The sequence below is a fragment of the Lygodium microphyllum genome, chromosome 4 (assembly GCF_053477565.2).
Source record: "Lygodium microphyllum isolate KBCC chromosome 4, Lygodium_microphyllum_v1.1.10, whole genome shotgun sequence".
NCBI lineage: Eukaryota > Viridiplantae > Streptophyta > Polypodiopsida > Schizaeales > Lygodiaceae > Lygodium > Lygodium microphyllum.
In genome coordinates this window covers 50582040-50596049 of record NC_141138.1, presented here as the reverse complement: position 1 = coordinate 50596049, position 14010 = coordinate 50582040, and positions in this window count along the sequence as shown.

Genomic DNA, 14010 nt, shown 5'->3' with positions numbered 1-14010 from the left:
GGACCCAATTGGTGCAAGAGGAGGCGCAGTGCAAGGCCTAGGGAGATATCTCATACGTATATGTGTACGCATTTTTATACATGTGTATGAGTTGTATGTACACACACACACACATACATATTTGTGTATATAATTACATGTATTTGTGTGTGCATATTTATAAGTGTGTGTCCATTCTCTTTCCTCTTATGTGTATACGAGCATGTATGCATATATGTGCATGTGTTTGTACATATGTATATGTGTGCATGCAATATTCATGTGTTTTTATAGTCTTATATGTGCATTTGTGTGTGGTTTTAGAGTACATATACATTGCATAAATATGTTTAACCATTAAAATTATTATCTCATTCTATAAGTTCAATTTTAAAAAATCAACTAGTTTGTAGTGTACGTGCATTTGTGGATGTTTTTAGAGTATGTACACATTGCATGTACATGTTTAACTATTAAAATATCATATTAGGTCATACATCTAATTAAAAAAGAAAATTATTTCTCTCTCTCTCTCTCTCTCTCTCTCTCTCTCTTAAAAAACAAGAGAGAAAGAGAGAGCCACATACAAATTTTCAAAGGCTCGTCTTTTTCCTTTCCATTTTGCCAATGTCCTTAGGATGGATTGGCCTTGATGTGCCCTAAGTCTATGAAGTGAGGAAGGGATAGGGGGTTGGGGATAGAGCTCACCAGTTGTTGCCACAAATGTGCCAAACTTGAGGGCCCTTAGGTGATGTGATTGGAAGTCTTTCTAGTGAAGCTTTTGTCAACTTTTATTCCTTTTTTGGGGGGATGGGAACTTCATTGTGGCTCCTTTTTGTTCCTTGGTGCTAGTCAGGGAAATGGTTTCTATGATCTTTCCAAGCACACCTTGTTCATCATGTAGGTCTTTAGTGCTACTGGTGTAGCTATGGTGTAGATGGAATAGAGGGGTGGTTGTAGCTAGTGAACCTATTGGCATTCATATCCTCTAATAGCTCAAAACAATATTAGGTAGTAGAGTCCTTGAAAAAGTAGTCTCGCCATGGCATATCTAATGATTCCTACATCTATGTCAAAGAAGAATCTATGTGAATCCTCTTCTTCTACTCTCTTCTTTTGATTGAGTAGTTGGAGAAGCAATTGTAGGTAGTTGCATGTGGTAATGAAAGCAAGGTTTGGACAAGTCAAGAAGTCATCCACAAAGTGTTTGAAGGAGGGAATCAAGTCCTTCTCATGGAACTTGAGGCTATCTTTCAGTTTATCGTCATTAACATTGAAGATTAGAGGAAAATCATATCTACCATGTTTTTCAAGGTTGTAATCGATTCCATGCCTTTTGGGAGGATAAGGCATGTAGTTGAGACTCTTTCAAAGGGTAGTGCATTGCAAAATGCTACCCATGCTTCCATGTTGTCATCCAATATATTCATCCTCCATCTTGGTTGGGAGTCATAGCCCCTCATGGTCCTTGACACCTTGAACCCCTTGTCTTGCTGCTAGTGGTTGATTAGTTCTTGCTACCATATTCTAGGGTCTTGAGTTTTTCACTCAAGCCATTTCTTCCCCAGGTGTGAGGATACCTAAATCACCCTGTGCATTATAGCGAGTGGTAGAACCTTTCTAAGTCTGCATGGAAAATCGAAAGAGAATTGCATTAGAAATTTTTGAGTCTTCCATTGCTCCCACACATTGATCTTGCTATCCCAATTGATTAAAATATACTCCCCTCTCTGTGGGAAGGGCACTTCTACTACTAATGGTGTGGCTGAGGTGTGGCGATGATCCTTCTTCTACTTCTTTCCACCTTTTCTCTTCTTCTTTGCATAGCCTCTTTTTATTCCTTTTGAAGATTTGATTCCCCTTCAGCTTTTGTAGTAGTTTCTAGTCCTTGTGATATTAGTCTCTCAGGTTTTTCTAGCTCCTAGTCTATCTCAAGTGTAGAAGGTGATGGTGGTGGCTCTATTGTCTTGTTGGAGCCTAGAGTAGGTTCTTCATTGGTCACAATTCCAAATAGCCTTAGGATTTTTATTAAGAATCTAGCTTCCCTTCTCCACGGCACCTTTTATTCCTTCATCATCCCATATTTCAAGCTAGAGTACTCCTCTTTTTAGACTATGCTTGAGTGACAGCCTAGTAAGTTGCAACTTCCTTTTAAGGTTATCACTAATGTCCTCCTCACATGGCCTTGATTGATGCCAGGAGGCATATTCCCGTGAGGTTCTTGCAGTAGATTCCGTAAAACTATATTTATTTGCCGGGGCTTGTACACAAGGTGGATTCCTTGTGCGAAAAGTTGACGGGGACGCATGTCCTTTTCAGGCGTCACATTAATTTAATGTGTAAGTGGGTGATTCCACAAAATACATATTTAAATTAATAGACGTTTATGAGTTTAGAGTGCGCACTCGTATTAAATTAAGGTTAGGATAGAGTTCCAATCTATTTATTTATTTTGTAGGTGAAGACTGTTGGGTATTCACTTTTGTCGGTTTAATTTTATTATTTTCTAACAATTGTGAATGCTTTAGTTGAGCGCTAGAAAGCACTAGGTGATAGCGTGTATTCAAGTTATATGCATATAACATCTGATTTACGCACCAGTGGTATCAGAGCGAAGCTGAGATCAAGGGCTTCCAATCACTTACCATCTCACACGAAGGCGAAGCTCTTGGAACAAATGGACTCTACAGTCAATCTCGTGACAATTCGTCAATACCAGCGTGTTCCTGGCAGTGAAGAACCCTCAACTGCGCTGTTGGATCGCGAAGGACCAGTCTCTCTTGGTGGAGGACCACCCGGGAATATCCGTTATAAGTCTTTTGGTCAAAACAAAGAATAGAGAAGAAGCTTTATAAAGTTGAAGTTGATTAAGCTTAAAAAGCTTAAGTAAAGCTTAAGCCTTCCAAGAATTTGACGTCGACGACAGTAGTATGCACTCCCTGGCGGCGACGTCAACGTCAACATCCTTTCGTCCCGGCGCAGTTCAAATCATTAGTTAAAGCCTTCTTTTCAAAAAGCTAAAGCTTAAGGTTTTAAGATATTACTAAAGTTTCAAAAATCCAGGCTTAAATCTTCTCCATAGTCGGTGTTCACACTGGGTCAATCCCAAACTCATTTCAACTTCCCTGCAAGCCTCTCTTCACACCCGTACTGTGACAGAGATAATTTCCAGCAAGTAGATTGCTATACGCAGTCTTCACGGGCAAAGAATTCATTGAAGAAGGATTTCAACAACTTCCGTATTAACAAAGAAGAAAGATCGCTAAAAGCCATTAAAAAAAAAAAGAGCAAGCCTTGTAAACCTGACTTTGAGCTACGCTCATCCCGCTAACAAGATTTCGAGTGTGTGAGGTCGTTTGAAATTTTATAGGATGATCGATCAAAATATGGAAGATTTTATGGCCGAAGGTGATTTACCGGAACCAACAATAAAGCAAAAATTGGACCTAATTATGATGCACCTTCAAGAGGAACGAAGAGCACGTCAAATTTTGCAAGCTCAATTGGCCTTTCTTCAATGATCTACTGCTGATCAAGATGGACTACAACCTGAAGATGTTATATGACGCACGATCGATGCGACACTGGAAGCACAATCTATCTGGAAAGAAGCTAAGATAAGTAAAAGAAATTTCAAAAATCGTACTTTTAATGTGTTACGCGATGGAAAGACTGTTCTCGCTTTTATCAGTTAGTTTGATGATTATTTCCATGAAGAATAGTATGCCGAAAAAGACAAACTCAAGTGTGTCACTAATCATTTAGTGGACAGAGCATCGCTATGGTGGACTGTTGTCCACAAAAGCATTGATTGTCCTACTACTTGGGAGACTTTTCAAAGGAATTTTTTGCAAAATTTTCTTCCACCTCAATTCTACGAAAAAGCAATCAAACAGTGGGATATTCTGCAACAAAGAGATTGCGAGCCTATTTTCACAATATATCGAGCATTTCTGGAATGCCTTATTGCAATTTCGAATGCTTGAAGATGTACCTGAGGCGATCCATAAGTACAAGTTTATGTCTGGTTTGCTTGGTCACTTCTGTGCGGAAGTGAACATGTTCAAGCCACCAACTCTCAAGGATGCGATTTTCTTGGCCCATGATGTTGAAGACAAAATTCAAGGATGAGAGAAGCGACCACAATAATTTTCAAATAACGATAACTTTGGTACAAAGCAATTCAATTCTAACTTTCGAAGATTCAATCAAAACTTCTTTGTTCCATCTTCATTCCGTAAATCTTGGACACGACCCCCTGGTTTACCATCAAACACAAATCCAAATCCAAAGCCATCTCTCCAGCCAAATCCCAACATTCCTAAACTCCCTGCTATTATCAATAATGTTTCCAAAGCCAAATCCATAGTCTGCTATAAGTGCCATCAACCTGGACATCTAGCGGTGAATTGTCAATCCAAAAAGCCAACTGTTCACATCAACTACTTGGGAGTGACTAAAGATGAAGATCATGAAGAAATACCAAATTTCACAGAAGACGATGACGATATCACAACTACTTCAGATACTTTACCAGGTATGCCAAATTCACATTCTTTATTAACGATGAAATGTCTTGTGCATGGTAGAGAAAAGATTGTTTAACATGATGAGGGGAGCACACATGATTTTATTTCTGCAAAATCGGTCAAAAAATTGAATTTACATATTGTTTTGACTCATTATCACATCAAGACTGCATTCTTAGGCACTATATACAATGGAACACACGAAGTGCATGACTTAGAAATTAAAATTGGTGATTATGTTGAGCGCATAAATTTCTTAGTTGTGCCTTTGCAATCTAGTGACATTATCCTAGGATTGCCTTTGCGTCATCAATATAATCCCGATATAGATTATTCCACCCATTCAATGAAGATTCATTTTAATGGAAAACAAATCACATTGCATGGTATGCACACCCTTGATAATTTTCCATTGCTTAGTTATACACAGACTAAACATGCATTAAGAAAAGTAGCGAATCCTACTTAATATGGGTGAATGAAATTGAAGTTAAGCAAAATCAGATGCATCCTAGGCACACAATTTCTTTCACAATTTAAAGATTGTTTTGCTGTTGACTTACCACCTACGCGTCCTGAAGATCATAAAATAGACTTAATTTCAGGTTCTCAACCACCATGTAAAGCACCTTATTGACGTAATCAAATTGAACAGAAAGAAATTCAAAACCAAATTGAAGATTTGTTAACCCAAGGACTCATTAGGCCCAATAGTTCTCCTTTTGGTACACTTGTCCTATTAGTCAAGAAGAAAAACAACACCTATAGGAAGTGCATTGATTATCGTGCCCTAAATAAGATCATTATCAAAAATAGATATTCGATCCCTAGGGTAGACGACCTCATGGATAAACTACAAGGGGTTGCAATATTTAGTAAAATAGATCTTAAATCTGGATACCATCAAGTACGATTGGACACATATGATATTTTCAAAACTGCATTTAGGACTCAATTTGGACTTTATGAATTCCTTGTTTATGCTTTTTGGTTTAACTAATGCACCAACCACATTCAGTCATATGATGAATCACATATTTTTGAAGCATCAGCATTGTGTCATTGTTTTCTCTGATGACATATTGGTTTTCAGTAAAAACGAGAACGAGCATTATGAACTTTTATCTTTGTTTTTCAAATTATTAAAAGAGAATCAATTATATGCTAATCCTAAAAAGAGTGAATTTTTCCAAACCCACATTTAATGTTTAGGACATATTGTTTCATCTGAAGGTATTAAAGTTGATCCTAAAAACATAGAAGCAATTTTGAATTGGTCGATACCTAAAAATGTGCATGAATTACGTTCTTTCTTAGGTCTTGCTAGCTTTTATAGAAAATTTGTGCTTGCATTACCTTTGACAAGACTATTAAAGAAAGGTATTGTGTATCATTGGTCTGAAAATCAACAAAAGTTTTTCGAAACATGCCTTAACACATACTCCTATATTGCAACTACTTGACTTTAATAGACCATTCTTCTTAGTAGTCACTGATGCTAGTGGATCTGGAATAGGAGCTGTCCTTATGCAAGATTCACATCCCATAGCTTACTCTAGCTGCAAACTTAAACCCTCTGAACTTAAGTATTCTATTTATGATAAGGAATTGCTAGCTGTAGTACAAGCTTTATGACAATGGAAACACTGTTTAATGGGATCTGAATTCATGATCAAAACCGACCAACAAAGTATTAAACATCTCCTTAGTTAGCCACAAATCTCTGGCCGTCATATTAAATGGGCTGCTTTTATTCAAAGTTTTCATCCACTTATCCAATATCAATCCGGAAAAGAAAATGTTGTTGATGATGCCTTGAGTAGAAGACCAACTATTCATAATATCTATATGATATCTTTTGATTCCCTAATTCCTATGAAAGATACATATGATCAAGACCCCAGTTTTCAAGCTAATTGGAATAAATTAATTACAAATAACTAGATTCCACTTGATTCATTGTCTTATGTTGATGGATTTGTGTTTTATGGTTATGTGTAACTGTTCCATTTAGTTCATTTGTAATTCATTGTCCCCCATATCTGATGCCAGGAGGCATATTCCACAGTGGATTCCATGCCACGGTGGATTCCATGAGGTTTTGCGGTGGATTCCGTAAAATTTTATTACCGGGGCTCATACACAAAGTGGATTCTTTGTGCGAGAAGTCGATGGGGATGCCTATCCTTTTCGGGTGTTTTGTTAATTTTATGTGTACATGGGTGATTCCATAGCGGGTGATTCTGCAAAATACATATTTAAATTAATAAAAATTTATGAGTTTAGAGTGCACACTCGTGATAAATTAAGGTTAGGATTGATTTCTAACCAATTTATTTATGTAGGTGAAGACTGCTAGGTATTCACTTTTGTCGGTTTACTTGTATTATTTTTCTAACAATTGTGAATGCTTCAGTTGATGTGTAGAGCAAGCAGCGGTGGCAGTGGAAAGCATTGGAGGATAGCGTGTATTCAAAGTTATCGTCAATATTTTTGATGGGCGCGTATCTTAGGCATGGCACCTATATTTTGTCGTGATTATTTATCTAAGCGCTTGATATTTATTTATTATTTTTATATGCGCATGAGTGCACAATTTAGATATTTGTATTGGACATTGTATTTGGGTATCGCCTGACTTCTTGGGCGCCCATTAGCTTTAATTCTATTTGGCACAAAAGCAAACTCAAAAGCTACAGCGTGCTATTTTGTAATTTGGGCTATTATTTGAGCTTGAAGATGAATAATATATGAAATACATGCTTTGTGGAGCGCTCATACAGGGCATGGGGGGAGATTGCACCCAATTGGTCTCTTGTTCATGTAGTGCAAGCTTGCTACATTGATTTGTGTGCAAAAAGTAGAGTTCTTTTGTTCTTGGGGACCTTCTGACTCTCACTACGCGCGCATACGGCATCCGACCTGTGCACCAATATCAAGGCCATAGAGGTATTATTTCCACTTTACGTACATTGGTTGAAGATCTTTACTGGCCATAAATGGAATTTGATGTTTCTAACTTTGTATTTGAATGTTTAATTTTTCAAAGAGTTAAGTGACACCATGGTAAGCAATATGGTTTGTTAATGCCTTTACCAATTTTGAAACGAGCATGGGAACATATTTCAATGGATTTTATTATTGGTTTGCCTAACACTCAAGCTAATCATGATATGATTTGGACTATTGTAGATCGGTTTAGCAAATAAGCATATTTCATTCCATGCATGAAAACGTTAACTGCATCTCAAGTTGCACAATTGTTTTTGAAAACTGTTTTCACTAATCATGGTTTACCAAAAGTTATTATTTCTGATCGTGATTCTAGATTCTGCAATAATTTTTGGACTACTTTGTTTGCTAATTTAGGTATAAAGATTGATTTTTCATCTACATTTCATCCTGAAACAAATGGGCAAACAGAAGCTACAAACAGTATAATTTTGGATCTTTTGCATGCATACACAATTTCAAAACCACAAATATGGGATACACACTTGCATTTACTTCAGTTTACATACAATAACAGCCCACATACAGTTACACAGAAAGCACCATTTGAAATTATTTATAAAATATAGATTGCCTACACCTATTACCTCATTGTCAAACAAAATTAAAGCTATTGATGATATTGCCAATATGCATGCTACTATTTTTGTTGAAGTCAAAGAGATGATTGCGAAAGCCCAATAATCATACACAAAACAAGGTAACAAGAAAAGAGAAGCTATGAATTTCATAGTTGATGATTATGTTTGGTTACGCATTGAAAAGCGAAGACTAGAAAGTGTTGAGAAACACCCTGTTGTAAAGTTAGCTCATAGATTTTATGGACCTTCATTCAGAAAATCAATGACAATGCATTTAAATTAGAACTACCCCAACACTAGAAAATCCACAATACTTTTCATATCAGTTTGTTAGGACCTTTTAAAGGCCAGTTACATGTCCACCTTGTCTATGAAAATCCTCCTTTGTTAGAAGAAGAAATTGAAATCCTTGAACTTGAAACTATTTTAGACACTGATTATATGACCACTAGAACTAGCCATAGATATTCTAGATATTTGGTCAAGTTTAAAAATCATCCTATTGTAGAGGACCAATGGATATACGCTCGTGACCTAAGTGCTTACCCCTCATTGCTCGCTCCACATTGAGTTAATAGTAATTGAGGACAATTGCTATCCCACCCTGGGGGTATGATGCCAGGATGCATATTCCGCGGTGCATTCCGTGAGACCACGGTGGATTCTGTGAGACCACGGTGGATTCCATGAGATTTTTGTAGTGGATTCCGTAAAACTATATTTATTTGCCGGGGCTCATACACAAGGTGGATTCCTTGTGCGAAAAGTTGACGGGGATGCCTATCCTTTTCGGGCGTCATGTTAATTTAATATGCAAGTGAGTGATTCCATAGCGGGTGATTTTGCAAAATACATATTTAAATTAATGGACGTTTATGAGTTTAGAAAGTGCACTAGTATTAAATTAAGGTTAGGACAGAGTTCCAACCTATTTATTTATTTTGTAGCTGAAGATTGCTAGGTATTCACTTTTGTCGGTTGAATTTTGTTATTTTTTAACAATTGTGAATGCTTCAGTTGATGTGTAGAGCAAGCGGCAGTGGCGCTGGGAAGTACTGGGCGATAGTGTGTATTCAAGTTATTTAGAAGAAATTATCATTTTTGATGGGCGTGCATCTTAGGCATGGTGCTAATATTTATTTAGGCACGTTTGTTTATTGAAGCACTTAACATATATTTATTATTTTGTATGTGCATGGGCACACGGTTTAACTTTCATTATTAGACATTGTATTTGGGCACTGCCGACTCTTGGGCCACCCAACTGCTTTATTCTTTATTTGGACAAAAGCAAACACAAAAGCTAAAGCATGCTAATTGTAAAATTGGGCTATTTTTGAGCTTTGAGATGAATAAGTTGATGAATACATGCTTTGTGGAGTGCTCAGACAAGGCATGGGAGGAGATTGTACCCAATTAGTCTTTTTGCCTCATGTCGTGCAATTCTATTCTCTTGATTTTTGAGCTTAAAGTAGAGTTCTTTGTTCTTGGGGACCTTCCAGCGCTTGCTACGTATGCATACATTATCCGATTTGCGCACCATTGATACTTTGAGCAATATGTTGGTGAAGCTTTGTAGTAATGCCCACATCATCTCTTTTGTTGGTGACCAAGTTGCACATGGCATCATTTCTCTCCTCCCAATGATCTATTTTCACCTACACCTGTTGCAATTGCCTGTTTTGCCATTTTGTCTGATTTCTAGTGTGGTTTGCTATTTGCTCTAGGTTTGGACTCAAAGTTTTTCTATTGAGATGATGAGCTCTACATGAGGTGGCATCCACTATGTGCCTTGGTGGTGTGGCATGATATTATTCACTAGCATGTTAGGTGTCAGATATGAGGATATACTAGTGACTCTATAGTTGAACTACACCCACATAGTCTATCCTTGGTTATGGTACATTCATTGTGCCACCTCTCCTTTCTTAGTGGGTTCACACTTAGTGATTGTGTGTATATACATTGTGATGCTTTCATATTAGTCTTTTATCATATTGTAGACTTAGTTATTTTGTAAGAAGGAAGAAGAAGAAGAAGAAGTTTTCAATCCTATCTTTGTGTGTTCTCAAGTCTATATTGCTTTTGTATGTGTGTGTACTCTTAAGTGCTTCACCTCTCTCCCTTGTTGTCTGTTTTCATGGTATTAAAGCCATCCCACAGTTGCGTGGAGCTCGATTGAAGATTGAGGTGAAGGAATTGGAACACAAAAATAAGCAAGCAAGCAACATGTAAGAAGCTCTTCGGTCATGCTCGATTTGCCTTAGGTTATAGCTGCAGGAGGTTCCTGAGGTTGGTAGGGCTGCAGTCTCCGATTATAGTGAAACTTGGTGAGTAGCAAAAATAGTATATATACTATAGATAAGCCCTTTAGCACCTATTCACTTTGACTTTTCGCATTTAAGCTCATTTTGACCTTTGTTTTGGAATTGTAAGTAATCTTGTGGCCCATTTGCTTTGACTTTTGAAATTTGAGGTCATTTTGACCTTTGTTTTGGACTTGTAAGTAATCTTGACAATAGTTTTTAGGTATATTACAGTTTTGGCTTATAGATGCACATGTTATAGATTTTGAATTAGTAAGGTTTCATGTGTTTTGTTGGGTTCAAAAAACAAAAGGCATTTGCATAAATATTGCAAATTTAAGTTATTATTGTGGTATCAGTGAAAAAGGCTACGTGTTTAGTTGTCATGCACCTGGTGTTAGCTTGCTTGCATATTGCAGGTTTTTGCAAGGTTTTCTATTTTGTCAAAATGTTTGATAGCTTTAATTAGATTTTTAGTGAGAAGCTTGATAAAAACAATTATCCTGCATAAAAGTTCAAGATTATAAATTTCTTGAAGGACAAAGGTGTTTGGAATTACATTGAAGGAGACATGGCAATAGCACTTGAAGTTCCTACATGAAATGTTACTACTTGCAAGAATACTTAAAGGCTAAGAAAGTGGGAGCAGACACAGAGTAAATTCATATATTGGCTATCTATTAGTGTGACATATAGCATGATGGGCTATTTTTAAGAATTTGAAACCCTCACTATTGCATGAAAGAATTTGGCAAGGCTGTTTGAAGTAGATACATCAGTGTGGTAGTTGATGATGATGATGTAGTGCATGCATATTTAGATGGACTTGGAGATGAACACAAGAGCTGTGGGTTATCTATGAATACAAGGGAGGATATCCCTAATTTTGCAAACTTGATTTTTATGCTGATATGTGAGAAGAAGAACCTTATCTTGGATTCCTCTTCTTCTCAAAGCAAAAACAAATATGTTTACTCTACTAGTAAAGGTAGAGGTCATGGTGGCATAGGCCAAGATGGTGATTGTGGTCAAGGTTATGGTACACAACAAAATAAAGGAAGACAATCCTAAGGAAAGGGGAGTCAAAGAGGGTAAGTTGCGGATTTTAATAGGCAATATTTTTTTGGTGATAGTAGAGAGTGTTGGCATTGTGGTAAAAAAAACCACATTTTTAAAAATTGTTTCAAAAAGAAGGCTGAAATTAGAAATGGAAAAAAGTAGCAAGGAAACTATGCATCCAGTAGTAGCAGAAACAATGATGACAGAAGCGAATAGTTATTTGTTATGCAACACTTTATGAATACTATAATTACTGATGGTTAATCAAAGAATGATGTATGGTATGTAGATTCAGGTGCCTCTAACCACATGACTTCTCATGGAGAGTGGTTTAGAGAGATGCATAGTCTAGAGCCTTTGGCCTATGTGGAGACAAGGGAGGATACACCTCACTCCAATACTCAATTTGGAAATTTTCCTTTGAGTATGTAGGGTGGCAAAAATAAGTACTTGGCTAATGTGCCACATGTACCAAATATTACAAAAAACTTGGTTTTTCTTTATCAAATGGCAGAATAGGGATTGCAGATTTAGTTCATATTTAATGGTTGTAGAAGATCTAAAAAATGATTGTAGGTTGATTGCAAAAGGGAAATGTGCTAGCCGATCATTTACTCTTGATATAAGTTTGCTTGAAATGGATGCTACTATGTTTGCACAAGGTTTAGATATTATGGTTGATATTGAAATTTGGCATAATAGAATTGGTCATGTGAATATACAGTTGCTGAAAGACATGTAATCAAAACAGATTGTGGATGGCCTTTGATGAAGGGGACACAAAAGAAGAGTGAAATCGTGAGTTAATGACTCAACTTGGTATCATGCAATCATATATTAATGAGCAAAGGTACAACCCTTACTTGAAGTCATCGCAACCAATCTAGAAGAGAGATCTCACTTAGCAGATACCATGAAGAATGTGCAAGACACTTCTAAGTAGTAGAAGGCATCAAGGAGAATAGGATCCTCAGAGTAAATAATTAGAGAATAGAATCTAGTTTTTCCTAAATTTTCATGATTTTCCATAAATTTTCTCAATTATTTTTTTGTATAAATGCTAATAATTTTGTAATTTTTGATCATAAAATAGAGAAATATAGCCATGACAATCAACATGCATCATTTTTCCCCACATGCACCATTACTTTCATCAATTTTATCAATCACCAATATATTTCTCAATTTTACGTGTTTTGCATGTACTAGATAATTAATTTCTACATTACGATAGCCATACGTTCTAAAATTTTGGGCTTATAGCCTTTAAACACAGTACATATCACTTTCATATCAAATTTTAGCCCATATGTATCTCAATTTCATGAACGAAAATAATAATAGAATTGAACTTCCTTTAAAACCGAGACTTACTGCAAGAAAACAACTTATTTTTTCATGATTTTAGAGATGTGTAGGCTACAAGCACAACAAAGCTGATGCTCCACACAGCAACATTGCCATGCACCTTCATGCTTCCTTGCTCCATTTCTTATATCTTGTCACAATTTGGCACCCATTCCCCCTCATCCTCTCAGCTTACATGAACAACAATTATAGTGAGAGAGAAAGAGGAGAGATAAATACGAGATTTTGATTTCTTCAAAAAGTGCATCATTTCTTGCGATTTACAGTGATTTGGAGCAAAAGAATTTAGCATCTCATGGCCAAGTCTGCTCCTTGTGATTCAATCGATAATAAAACTCCCAAATTCTCTCATGAAATGATGAGCACGACAATTGCACTCCTTCTCTCCCTCTCATGAAGATTTGTGGGTAACAATATAAATCGAGACTCTAGCTCTAAAGATTCTAGGTCATTGTTTACTTTGCTGTCAATTCCTTTGAGAAAAGTTCTCAGCCAACTGGGACCACCCTTTCGTAGGACGGACCCAAGGTCACATCCATCGCACTTTCCTCAGGTTGCTTTAGTTATCTAATTACCTACTACATTTAATTTGACAAGAAAAAACAGCTTTCTTAATTAGCCAATTAATCACCAGTTCCTTCACGTAACTTAGGCAAGCACTGACATAGAAAAACAATGTCAAGCAAGTTTCTTTTCAACATTTGATTTTTATTTATTAGTCTTTGGAATACGTCATATAATCCGCCCGAAGGCTATTCCAGCAATCCACAGGGATTGCTATTCCAAGTTCTGCCTGTTGACTAGTATGCGGGCCTCGAGATCCAATCTCTGGTCATGTCGGCCTCTTGTGCAGGATCCGGAGGCAATGGATTTACGGCCAGAGCCCCCACTGGCACCTAGGCGTCCTCCTGCTCCAAGTAGCACCCACAAAGAGACCTCTCATGGCGGGTTCGGTCCACGTACCCAGCACGGCTAACAACCCCCTTGGATAGGGTCAGGCAGATAGTCGGAGGTAATTGGTCCTGCCTCTCCCTCCAAGCTTTCAACCTGAAGCATTAGTTATTTTTCCATCATTAGTTTCTTGATCAAAGAAGTACAAACAGTGCTCCTAAGTGTATAAACACAAGCACTCCAGTGGTCCTTTATACGGCCAACTACTAAGGTGTAAATCCTTCT